At 32.9% G+C, this 14,160-nt stretch overlaps 1 protein-coding gene across 3 annotated transcripts in view; it reads left to right on the top strand.

Annotated features, from left to right (window-relative positions):
• LOC102677126 (zwei Ig domain protein zig-8-like) overlaps window positions 1-14,160 on the top strand; it is a 261,742-nt gene that overhangs the window by 4,110 nt on the left and 243,472 nt on the right. For 2 of the 3 annotated variants that reach the window (XM_031513456.1, XM_031513459.1), the window contains exon 1: window positions 9,122-10,774. The exons of the other annotated variant lie outside the window; for it this stretch is intronic. The gene's annotated coding sequence lies outside the window, so the exon portion shown is untranslated. Of the gene's footprint in view, window positions 1-9,121; window positions 10,775-14,160 lie in introns of those variants that run through there. 3 annotated transcript variants of the gene reach the window in all.

The raw sequence follows: 14,160 nt of genomic DNA on the forward strand, positions 1-14,160 counted from the left end.
CAATTGATTCACGTCGCTATCAAGATTATACATACTTTTTTTCCGACGCTAAAGTTCTTCTAACTAGCTTACAGTTTTTAGTTTCCTGTAAACCGTAAAATAAACCGTTGTAAATCTCTGTGGGACAGAGGAGCTTACACAAACTTTTCACTGCAACGTTAACTACAGACGTTTACTGTGCAGCAAGACTTTAACGAAAACGAACGACTGTTGTTTCGAATGTTGTAACGTTACATCATGTAGCTCGCAAAAAATTTTATTAATGTCATTATTGTACGTAACTCAAAATTGTAACGGTCCATACTATCTTCTCTATTGTATAGCTTTTTAACTTTTCCCGTTAAAAATTTTACGATCCTTAATTTCTATGTTTTATGTATAAAGGTTATTAAATCTTTAGTTATTAGTCCTCTCGACCGTTTGAAAAAGTGGGACAAATAAAAGCGGTGATTTTATATACCAGTTCTACCTATTAAATTTTAAATAGTTAATTATCTTAACACAGTCGAGCCTCGGTATATTCGAATCTCATGGGACGAACTGAAATTTTTGAGTTGGGAAAGTTTCGTTTCATCAAAGTTTTTGAACAAGAGAAGTTAACAATCGAAGACTTTGAGAGGATAATTAATTTTTCAATTGTAAGATTTCAAACAATGAAAAATTTATAAATTTCGTCTGTTGGGAATTATCGAAATTCGACTATTTTTTTTTTTTTTTTTTCGTGAAAGTAGAATATGGAAAGTAATAAATGGAATGGGAATTGCAAATGAATCTCTTGATGTTGCGTCTCTTTTGCAGAACATAGTCGGAGAACGAAAGTTTTTATTATTAAGAGTAGCTGTTAGATAAATATATAAAGTACGTAGGGAAAATAAGAATGAAGAAATTATGATTTATATCATTTGAAATTAGTTGAAAACAAGTATAGTTTGTAAGATTTTCTGCGGTGCATTTATGAATAGAAATTTAAATATGCATTTATAATTTTGCAATATTAAAATTATCGTATGTAATGATTAAATAATATGCTGATATTGAGATTTGATTGTTCTATTAATATGGATTCAATAAATTCTTAAAAGGATTAGAATAAATTCTCTTGAGATATTTAGATATTAGGGTAATGATGATATCGTAAAAATTTAATTAAAATGAGTTCCTATTTAGTAATATTTCAATATTTCTACATATATTGTTGTTAGAAAGAATAGAAGCTATAATAGGAGTTATAATAATTAGAATTTCGCTATTAAAATTCGTCATTCATTTTATTATAATAATTAAAAATATTATATGATAGGCTCTATTTGATTATCTAAAATTGAGATAAATGAACGTTTTTATTCCACTTAATAACGACAAATGATTTATCCGGAGGAAACTGAGTAGTGTGAACATGATTTTTATAACCCATCAGAAGGAAAATTGTTCAGTGAAATAGCAAAAAGTAGAAAAGCACGGTCATTAATCAGACGTCGCGGTATGGTGTCCTCAGGGAGAAGATATACTTAAGAGAAGAATCTAGAAAATTTTTGATCGTAAGAATTCGCCAATTTTATGAGAAAAACTGAAAAAGAATCTTTTTAATGACAATCACAATTTCATATAATATATAGAAAGAAAAAAAGTTAAAATTCATAAATTATACGAGATAACATAAAATCAATCAATCCATTTGAATAGTACAATAATTTTTTGAAAAATAATTAAATTTATCGAAATAAACAAATGTATCAATATCATCGAACTATTTTTGGTTGTTTTTGCAAAAATAAAAATGTGATCGAGTATTCGATTCACAGTAAGATAAAATTTTCTTCATTGATCATGGTTTAACAAGCCATGCTCTTAATTTCCTCTTAAATCGATAACATTCCGAAATTTTCTTAAGTTATTCGATTAATGGTAAAGTAAAATTTTTTTTTTCTCCATCTCCAATATTTTAATTCATTTAGGAATCACGTTATTTCTTTAATTTCTTCCATTAAACTCGATTAAACTCTAAAATCGGAACTAAATCTTTTACCAATAGTATTCGTAAATTTCATAATAAATTCTCTATTGTACAATAGATTACGTGCAACTCGATAAAAGTGTTACGCGGAAGATTTCAGTTTAAAACAAATTTGTGACGAACAAAGGCGAGGAATTAAATCGTAGGCACTTGCTTAATTGATTTTAACCGCGACTTGTAAATCTCTGCTTAACGACGAAACTTTGAGGAAACGGCTGTTGGACGTGCTTGCAGGAAAGTAAAGGAAAAAAGAGGGAAGCATTTGTTAAACGTCGGTGAACAACGTCCCTTAAGAGCATCGTTCCTCGATGCTATTGGCGGGGGAAGAAGAAAATTGTCACTGCGACGTCGTTAAGCCTCCATGGTTCATCCATTGGGAATGAATAATGATTCCTTTAAATCCATTCCGCTGGCAATAGCCTTTTGTGTAATTAATTAATTATCAGCCAACCTATTGGGATGCATTGATTCCCGAGATACATTTGTTTCTCGTTCTTTAGAAGTTAAAAAAGATATCTCGTTTCTTTAGAAGTTAAAAAAAAATTATATCTTCTCCTAAGGAATACCATAATTGATTACACGTGATAATCACGTTAATTACATGTGATGTAATCAAGAATTATAAGGGATATAAGTAGAAATTAATTGGAGAATAATTTAGAGATATATATAATCAAAGTGAAGAAATTAATTTACATTTAAATATTTTTTTTATGATAATATTTTTCACGTGATCGTTATGATAATGCTTTAAAGATTATCATATGATATATATCCGTGTAACAATTATTTTGGCTTATATTTAAACGCGAAAATATAAATTTCACATATATTTATTCCATACATTTCATTTATTGATTTCAGATAACATTTAGGCAACGTGTAATATATTTTAATATCATTTTCCAAATATAGTATTTTTTAATCAAAAATGAACGTAAAAAGGAATGCCTCTCCGCAATTTATTTCAATTTCTTGTAATATTATCCATATATGATATAAAAATTTAAATATTTTCATATATCAATAATTTGATAAAATTGAAAATGTAAAAGATATTTAAAATATTCAGTGAAAAATTCAATAATTTTTGTAGTATACTGAAAATGTAGAAAAAATTTATAAAGAAAATTTTTTTACAAAAATGTCAATTTAATTTTCATGGAAAAACAATATTTCAAAAAAATTGTTCCCAAAGATTTATAGATCGTTAAAAACTTTTAATTAAGAAATTTTTTATATACTTTCCATCGTTTATGATTTAAACGCGCCTATGCCAAGAGAATGCTTCCCCTTAAAATAAAAAAATATGAACAACAAACTTTTTTGATTGTTTCAACAAAAAAAAAAAAAAATAAATCCTATAAATTTTCATCAAAATTCATACATTCCTATATTAAATTATATCGTATTCAAAATGTAAATTAAACGCGTACATTAAAATCATCGGAAAAAACACGTCAAATCTATCTATTTACGATCGAAATGCAACAAATTCATAATTCGCCCGGTGTAAATCAGTTTGATGTATATATATATAATTCCAATTAAACCGCCCATAATAGTATCGACGCGTAAATTCCCCGGCACTTTCACTTACACCTAACCTCATTCCCACACGCTTGGAAATCCCTTAATGAATAAAGCGAGCGCAATACACATCATTCAACAATGAGGGAAATATCGTTGTGAAACGAAGTAGCAATTTCATTTCTATTCCCATCTCGTCGTATGAGGGTTACATTTTAATCTGCGTGGGAAACCCAATTTTTCCTAGTCCAGTAATATCATTCCCGCCGCCTTATTTCTTCCTCCACCTCTTGCTCTCATTCTCGGCCATTTACATTTCTACACCCTCGCGTACGTACACGCGTGTATCCGTGCACGTATCCGTGTGGCAGATTCACGGACAAGCGACAGATACGGTTATATCGGGTGCATCGGTCGTGTCGTGGTACCAACCAACCTATATACCCGTTACCTCCAATATCCGCACAGGAACGACATTAAGGTAGGTGCAATGTCGGAAATTTGAGGCGAACCGACCAGCCTCCCTCGACCGCATCTACTTCGGTTTCTATGATTCGTACGACTTGCTGTCTTGTTCGAAGTTGAATGATAATTCTGCTATCTCGACGTGTAAGATTTAATGAATAGAGGAGGAAATTTTAATGATCGATATTAAATTGGATTTATATAATTGGATTAAAGTATATATGTAGCAGATTTGAGAAATTTTTTGAAGAACGAGATTTTCTTTCTTTTTTTTTTTTTTTTTTTTAATGTAAAAGGATAGTTTTAGTTTAGTTCTAGTTTGGCTATAATATTTGGAAATTTTTAGGAGAAGTATATTGAGTTAAAAATAAAATATAAGTAATAAATTTTGACATATCTTGTCACAATTAAAAAAATGATCCTTCTTCGGATCATTTTAATCGTTGAATTTCCAATTATTTATCTTAATACAACGCGATAAAATATATATTCTTGAAAAAGTGGAACGATATTTGTAAAGAAAAAAGAAAAGAACATTACGATTGTTATTATATATAAACTTCCAAAGAAGGAAGTCATGAAACATATGAAAAGATAAACTTCCATTTGACGAAGCCCTTTCTTCGATTTATAAATATCCCTGGTTAGACAAGAAATTCCTTGGCCATTGTATATCTTCTTATTATGGTTAAAGAAGTGTGTTTCTGAGGTATCGTTAGAAAGTAGATCATTTACTCGCTCGTTCTTTCTTTCTTGACTTTCCCTACTTACCTTTGAAACCGTACTGTAAAAGAGTAGTCTTCCTGCCCTACTCTTTACAAAGAGAATGATTTATTTCTTCTACACCTAAGACGAGAAAAATAAAGCACAGCTTTAAAACACGAAACTTTTAATCATTTATCGTCTCTATTAATTGATTCGAATAGATCGAATTCCTTGCTCTAACATTTTTCAAATGATGAGGGTTATGTTTATAATATTATATTTCCAAGTACAATAATGTCCATTTTAGCATCTATCTTTCAATTTTTCGAAACAAAATCTTTAAAATAGGCTTCAAGTCTGCTGAATGAAATTTGAAATCAATATTTTATTTAATTCACATTCATTTTTTTTCTCTTCAAATTCATAGAAATTACACAGACATGATAAACATTTGATTCTATCTTGGATAGGTGCTAAAATAAGATTCATTTGAGAGCAATTTTATTTTATTTTTAAATAAATAGTATGAAAGTTCATCTAGTATCCAATAAAGCTCTCGATATTTATTGGATTATTATGATAATTATAGTATGTGAAATATTTAGTCTTTTGATTTAGTCAAAAATTTTAATTGGCATCATATGGAGATGAGATTAGTAATTTTGGGACAATATATATTATAATTACGTGATGGTGATACGTTTTATATTCGTGAGATTTAGACAGTATAATATGATTTTAAAGAATATTTAGGTGAATGCATCGGTTAGTTTATGTCACGAGATGCATATGTGGCCGCAGTCCTCTAATGGCGACAGTTTGACATGTAGGAACATGCCACTTGCAACACGGCAAGAAATATCTGTCTATTGACAGCTTGTCGACATTACAAGGACTCTTATGTCACGTCATATTCCAAAAGCTTAAATATTTTCTACCGTTAAATCGATGACTCCGAGACAGAGTTGTCAACATCCTCGAAAAAATTCAAAATGTCTGAAATTTTGCAAATGGAATTTTTAAATATAAATAATATAATTGCAACAGATATTTCTGGTATGCTGAATATAATTGCAATATATTTGTTAAATTTAAACTTTTTTTTTATACATACAAAAATATTATGTAAAATTTAACGCAGTAGTAATGATTTCTGAATTCTTAGGACTTGATTTAAAAAAGATTCGATTCGTAGAATACATATTAAAGTAAAGATTTCAGAACTAAATTTTCAAAACTTTTATTAAAGTCAGAAACTGAAGTATCAGAAGTAGTTCAGATTTATAAATTCATATCAAATTTGATCGTGTTACTAATTTCACTCAGACACTCTTCGCTTATTTACCGACTCTATATCAAAAATTCTCAATAAATTTCATCGTCATCCACAAGAATTACACAATAATCGACCACGGATTATGATGTCATCATAAATATTCCCTGCTAAAGGGAAAAATTGAATAACTTTCCATATACTTCGTATCATATTTTCATAATAAAAAAAAAAGAAAAAAAGAAGCGGGTGAAAAAACCGGTCACGGTATTTCAGATCATCAATCCAACAATGAAACAAACGCCGATCGATTTCCACGCAAGATGTATATCATTTTTTGGGGAAGTATATTCACCGCCCCGTCGTACGTTGCACACAAGCATCGATGTGCACTCTCTCGGTCCTGTTCGATGAAAAGGGATGACACAGAAATATGAAATTTATGAGGCGAACCCTCGATGGTGCGCGCGTACCGATCTCCCTTGTCGTTCGACCGCATAAAATATTTATATAGGCGTACCTATTGCGGCGTGACGAAATTTGAAATTTTACCAACCTCTCTGTACCCTCCGCCTTCTGTGGGACCAAGGTATTTGCTTCTTGCCCAGACTTTAGACACCAGATTGTGCTCTCTGACGTTCGAAACGAGCATCGAAGAAATGTTGCGTTTTCGTGGATTTTATCTCGGAAGTGTATCTCTTATTGATCGATAAATATTCGTTTGTCAACAATTGCTCGTGAACTACACTCCAAGGTGTTGAAAATATCAAGAACTATTACGATTGTATATCTTTTCAGAGAGAAAGAATGGAAGAAATTTGATTAGTTAGATTCTAAGTTAGATTCTAAGTTTGATCGGTAATTTTATGTAAAATATTATAAATTGTTTTCTTCGAAGAACATTTCACACGTTTATTTCCTCTTCTCGTCAGATTTATGAAGTTAATTTCAGATCTGTAAGGAATCGAAAGAATGATTAAATAAAAATTTTAAAGTTAAATTATGAATTAATTAGGGGATACGAATTGAGATTCTTAATGATTAAAATTGAATCAAAAAGTAGTTGCTTTTTTATTAATTGTTTGTGATACTGGTTATTGCTTTATTGTACGCCGATATTGAGGATTATGAGAAAATATTAATTTCCTGAAAATATATTTTCCACGTTAAATAATGCGTAACATTAATGGATAGGAAATATCAGATTTCACATATTTCTTCGCGTTTTTACTCTCGAATATTTCAATCGAAATATATATTATCCGGCATATTCTTTAATTCCTTCTAATAATGAAACAGTTACACATTTATACAAAATTCATGCATAAAAGAAAAAAGAAAGTATTTCGAATCGCAATACATCCTCGTTCGCATGTCGTGTATCGTAACGAAACGCCCGCAACGAAAATCTAATCGTTATCGCGGCAGAACACGAACGTCGATAACTCTAAAGATGATGGAATAATATTCGAACGTAGAATCGAGTGTAATGAAAATAGGACGTGATTGAACCCTTAATCAAGCCCTCGCCATTACAACCTGTCGGGGCTATAATCGTTGTGTAACGCGTTACGCCGCGCACTTTGGCCGTAACAGGAGTAGCATCGAGGCACAGCCGTAATCGGCAGTGATTTAAGCGGCACTCGATCATTGGATGGTAAATCGAAGTGCAACCGAGCGTTCCACGGCCGAGGCTAATCTGGTTCTCGTGATATTAATTCCCGGACTCGGCAGACGGCTCGACAGATTAAGTTTTTTTTCAATCCCATCCGGCATTACCGGTCGATCAATCATCGAACGCTTAACCGAATCGTCCCTTTGATCGTGCCGCCCCCCAAATCAAACAAAATGCCACGAACTGTTAGCTTTTATTGAAATCGGTGGTAAGCACCGTTCTAGAACGTTGATGCTCGTTGTTCCGTACCGGAAACAAAACACACGTTATCGGTGAACTTTTTCATATTCCCTTTTAACTTTGTGTATCGCCTGTGCGTTTGTGTGTTACGAATCTATTGTTTTAATGGAAATTTTAGATTTGTACATTTTTCTTTTTTTTTTTTTTTTTTTTTTGTATTTTGCGGGAAATAGTAAGAATAACATTTTACGAGATGCGAAATATCGATTGTTTAAATGTATTTGATTAATTATGGTGATTTATCGAATTAGTGTCATTGACACTCGTAAAATAGTGAAGGGGATAGTTGAATTTATATTCTTGTATCTTGATATTACACGCTTTGCTATCCTCTCAAAGTTAGCGTGTTTTGAAAAAATGGTGTAACTTTCTAAGTAATATTCTAGGGATATTAAAAAGCGAATAAATTTTTGTAGATTCTTTAAAAAATTAAAGCATCGAGGAAATCTTTTATAAAGTTGAACCGAGATTGCTGAGAGTAAAAAAAAAAAAAAATAATAATAATGAAAGAGAGTTTAAAAAGTATCTCTACCTAGATTTATTTATCTGTAGACGATAATTAATAATGAAAATAAAATAATAAAGATATAGTAAAATTTAATATAAGAAATATCAGATTAAAAATGAAAAATAATGGAGATATAATATATGTATAATGAAAAATAAAAGAATAAAAGTGAAAGTAGTTTGAAGCGGACTTCAACTCTGATCTGATGAAATTTCCTACAAAGATATAGGGCAATTACCAACTTTGATGAGTTAACGTCTCTCAAAGTTTCGAGAATGCTCGAATTGATAATCTCTGCGAAAAATGCTTTGAAGTTTGAAGATATCCGATGACACTTGATATATTAGTTTTTTTATTCGAATCAGTTGAGAAGTGCAGACAAGTTGTTCGAAGAAATTAGTTTAAGGATTGATTAACTTATCAAGTTACATCGCAAGAGTTGAATTATTGTCTGCTTTGGTAAACATTTACAAATATTCAACAACAAAAATACAAATATCAAAATATAATGATAAAATATTTCTCGAATCCTAAATCACGTTAAGCTCGAGCCTCACAAAATGCAAATGTATTCCAAGTATTTTTCATTTTTCGAAACACCTGTCTATAAACCTTTACTACGAAATTTTATCCGGCCTTAACGTAAAATAAAATTGGATTCGGCGACAGGATCGAGACAAAGGATCGACGACATCGGTAGAAAATAACAAAGACAGTAACAAATATTTATTCAACCCAAGAGCAATGGAATTGAACAACGCGCGAAAAGACAGACAATACTAATTACCTTAAAACAATAATTAAGATAGAAGGATGGCGAGCGTTAGCGATTCGAAGATAGCGCTCGTGGGAACAAAAGCCTTTACTTATCCATTCCTTCTATTCGAAGTGGCAAATTTCTGTCGGGCATCGAAACTCGGAAAAAAATCGGAGGAAACGAAAGCAATGAATCGCGATAAAAAGCATCGCATCTCGAGAGCTATGCACTCGAAACTCACGAATGCTCTCGTGGGGGAGAAGAAGTAGCCTCGATAGAAGCAAAATAGCAAACGAAAGAAGTGGCGAAAAACAAAGGGCGCGTACAGGATAAACGGCACAGGGAAGAGGGGAAGGTATCTTTGTATACGTACACTTGCCCATATACAAACGTGTCGAGGAGAGGATGCAAATGACACGATGGGAAAGAAGGAGAAGAAAACCCTTTGGGGACGAGGAAGAGGAGGAGGAGGTATTGGTTGAGGGATCAGGTGAGAAGGGATTGGTATGGGGGGTCAGGGAGAAATATGCTCGCGCAATGGGTTGCTTCTGCACTGGGACCAAAACGGGGGGTGAGGATTGAGCCGCGTTTAGCGGGTAAAAGAAAGGCGAGGAGACGCAGGGGGTGGAGAAAGAAGGGCAAGAAAGAGGAGACAGCCAGAAATGGGGGTGGAGGAAAAGAGGAATGAAAGAGGAGACCGGGAGAGTGAAAGAGAGAGGGAGAGAGTGGAAGGAGGAGAGAGGATCTGCGAGATGGGAGGGAGGGAGTCTGCGTGGTCGAGGGACGGAGAAGGAGAATGATAGAGGGAGATGGGACGAGAGCGAGAGAGAAAGGACGGGGGTTGATTCGTAGAGCTCAGTTACGCCGCGCCCCTTGCGAAGTGCGCTGCGCCTCACGAGCGAGATCACGGTGTCTTCGCGGCTCGAAAAATACTTTTTCCGACCACGTTTCCGCGTCCTCGCCAAGATTTTTTAGTTTTATCGTGCGTGCCTCGTTCGTTCTTATCCCTCCCCTCCCTCTTTTTTTTTCGCTTCCTACAGATACGTCGAGTTGCACAAAGGGAATAAATTATCGAACCACGTTTCCATGTGATCGAGTCGTGTCCCAACCACCTCACGAGTTTCACGAGGTACGAGAGCGTGGTTGGATCGAGAGTGACATACGATAATACTCGAGTGTGGCAGTGATGTAAAAGTGTGGTAAATGGACAGGAAGATTTTTGTGAGTCGAGTATATTGTGAGATGTGTTCTTGTTGATTTTTATTATTAGACGATTGGATGAAAGGACTGGTAGATAAAGGTGGAAAAGAAGATTGTGTGGGTGTTGATTGAACGGGGTTGCGTTGGAATGTGTAGATAAAGTTAAAAAAGAGACTCGATTCCATTGGTTACAAGTAGAAGAGGCTCGAGCGGTTTACACGATGGATAATGGACTTTGCTGAAGGACTTCCCTTCAGTTTCTTTTAACACAGACGCTTCACGTACCTCGAGATCGAGAATCGAGAATATCGTGGCGATTCACGGGGATAGAAAACAGCTTTGCGATGAACCAAGCGAAACGAGGCATTAGATCGTCTGTTTTCGTATCTTGAGACTATTTATCAAAGGTAAACACATTCTTTTTTTGCCGACTGAATGGAATGTTTTGCCATATTACAATCGCTATTTACATAGATTTTGATCTTTTCTCGTGTTCAAATTCATAGAGGATATTTTCGTTTTAAATATGCGTTGCACTTTTCTTCGATTCCATTAGTAATCATATTGTATAAAATATTCTTTATTCAAAAAACTTTCACTGATTCATTTTATCTTAAGAAAATTAATAGTTTCTTTGTCATTATTTATTGCATATAAAAATAATTCTAATTTATTTTTATATGTAAACGTAAATAATATAACATATTCCATTCATCTACGAAATATTTTTAAAAAAAGAATATACTGAGACTAATATAAAATTTATTTCAAACATCATTTTCACTTCTATCTTTTAAAAATTACTATTTTATGAATACAATATTTTATCTTACAACATTGTCACATCTATTAGGACATGAAAGAATCGTGGCTCATTTGAGAAATCGTGGAAACACAGTTATGCAAGGGTATAGTAAACATAATTTGGAAGGCAGCCTCCAAGAAGAGGCGTATCGCTTACGACTTTTCTCAGTAACGCAACGCTCGAGACCGTTTCTCTAAACGTAACTTTAAAATTCAAATTAAGACGTAGCCCGCCAGCGAAGGTTTTCCAGCTTATTTACATTTCCAATTATCGCAAAGGCCTCGTCGTTTCTCGATCCGCGTTTCCATGAAACTGTTATTTGTTCCAATTCGAAAGGGAATACCAATCCTCGAGAAATCCTAAGAAGGCTTTAATAGCTCGGCAACGTTATCGAATGCACGATCCCCGGTCTGATAGAGAAATTATCGATATTTGTCTTGAAAACGGGATATCGAACGCGCCTTTTTTTTTCTTTTCGCTGATTATTTGTTATCCAAGAATCGATGAATGGAAAAACGAATGCGAGGAACTTCATGAATTAAAGAAATCGCGTAAGGAAGGGAAAAGATTTTTTTTTCCTTTGTAGAAAATCGTTGTTGAATTATTGATATATCTTTCATTCGTTTATTTCATTTTTACATATGGATATAATGTGCTCGTAGTACTATAACTTTTATTTTTTCTTTGAGAAATTCGTACGATAGTTAAAGGGTGATTCTTCTATGAAAAAAATAAGCAAGAAGCAAAGGATTAAATCTTCTTTTTGAAATTTAATTTTCAAAGAATTCGAAAATCCATTGCAAATATATAATAGTATAATAGAAGTAGTAAATAAGAATAATTTATTTCGATATCATCTATTCTTATTGTAGATGTATTTTCGATGAACATGTTCTCATTTTCGAAATTTCGAAATTTATCATTATTTCGCATTAATTGAAATTCGTATTAATTTTAACTTAATACTGTTTGTAATAACAAACAATAGCAGATAAATTTCCATGGACAAACTTCTAAAGATCGTATCAATGTATTTCCAATTCGTACATATCATGCTATGATAAATCAATGAAAACATCACCCGTATAAATAACATACCAGAAGAAGTCGCAAAGCATTGTTTATAAATGCAACCGTCTGTTATCCATAATTACATATGTATATACTGAATTTTTAAATTTAATTTTTTCGAAAAATAAGCTTTTTTACTTTTTCTATTCTTTCTTTCTTTCTTTTTTCCTTTTTGTTTTATTCTTTTTATGAGAAATCACCTTTCTTTCATATATTATTCGGTTATTAATTATGATTCAAAGATATTTTATATTTCCAACAATAATTTTAAACACAAACGATATTGAACTTTATATCGAATTCGAATTAATATTAAATTCGAGTTTAATATTATCAAACTTGATATTACGAGATACACATAACAGAAATATTCTTGTCACAAGTAGCTCGTGATCGATTAATTAGTAAGTTAAACAATTTCCGAATCGTGGTTTAGCCGTAGGCGTGTTTAACAGAAACAGGAAGTAGTAGCTTTAATAGTTGATGAGCAAAGACCAGATGAAGCAAAATTATAACATTTTCCAAAAAGATATTAAATTAATCATAATATTTTTAACAATCTTCAATTATTAAAACTTTGACAATTATTGTTAAATTGTTAAATATCGCGCGGAAAATTATTTATTTTCGAAACAAGTACGTATTTTGTTTAATTTAAACGATATTCGATACACGACACGTATGCAAATAGTGTGTCGGTATGTAACAAGCGCTAGGCTTGTTCAAGCAAACTTCTCATTTGCATTGAAAATCGAAATTCAAAAACAAATTCATTTCTTTTTCAGTGAAGTGTCCAATTATTAGAAATTAATTTTCTTTTTAAAAATGCTTCTAGCTTCTTTCTAGCTTTTGTTTTGTTGTTGTACTAATATTAGAAAAGTGAATTATAGAATTGATTATTTCGGATAGAAATAACGTTTATTTCTTAATTGAAAATTTGTGTTTCAATTATTATTATAATATTATTATTATTATTATAATAAATGTTTCCAAGTTTGAAATTCAAAACATTATTTGATTTTTCTGAAGAGATTATTCTTGGTGATCAATTCACAACGAACTAGTGTACGAACGAAACGCTTCGCCACTCATTAAATGACATATTCAAGTATTCAAGAATATTATCACTGATTAATGTCTCGTGGTCTTAAAATAGTATCGACAAACCGGACACGAATTTCCTGCAAACGCAATTCGTAAATAGATTATGGTCCATTATGATAAGTGCAGATTCTCGGCAAATGTGATAAAGATAATTTTATCAACTCTTTATTGTACAAATCGAGCTCAATCTTATCTCGAATTACTTCACAATCACTTCGAAATCCCGCAATCACCAAAACCTCCCTCCTTCCAAATCTCTTAAACTGTCTCCTCCCAATTGTTCGTTCGTTAATCCCGCAATCGATCACTCCAAATTTAACACTCCAAATTTCCAAGAGACAACTCGACGACAATCGTCTCGATCTCGATCCGAAGCATCGCTAATCCGAATCAATCATTGTGAAATCTCAAGTTCAACCCGAGTATTTGTAGCAGGGACTCGAAATTCGGTGTCGATAGGTTTTGTATGGAAAGACGAAGAGCGCATAATCCTCCTCCCCCTCCGTGGCTCAGGTTCTATCGTGACATCGCGGAAACACGATGCTCGAATAACGGATATGAGAGGAAACGGGAAGAAAGCTTTAACCGTCCAAGCGGAAACGTCAAGAGGATGCAGCAGAGGACGACGAACTCTCGCGACGATTTCGGCGGACGTACGACGAACTTTGGAAAGTCGAGCTCAACTCAAGTTTCCCGGCCAACTCCGCGAGAGAATCGTTAGGACAACCATAGCCGCGAACATGGTTAAATTTTGAGTGTTTGTACGTCTGCGAGTGTTGATGGTTTGGATTGAACTAGGCTATGGAGGAACTT

Source organism: Apis dorsata, unplaced genomic scaffold (assembly GCF_000469605.1).
Source record: "Apis dorsata unplaced genomic scaffold, Apis dorsata 1.3 scaffold_648, whole genome shotgun sequence".
NCBI lineage: Eukaryota > Metazoa > Arthropoda > Insecta > Hymenoptera > Apidae > Apis > Apis dorsata.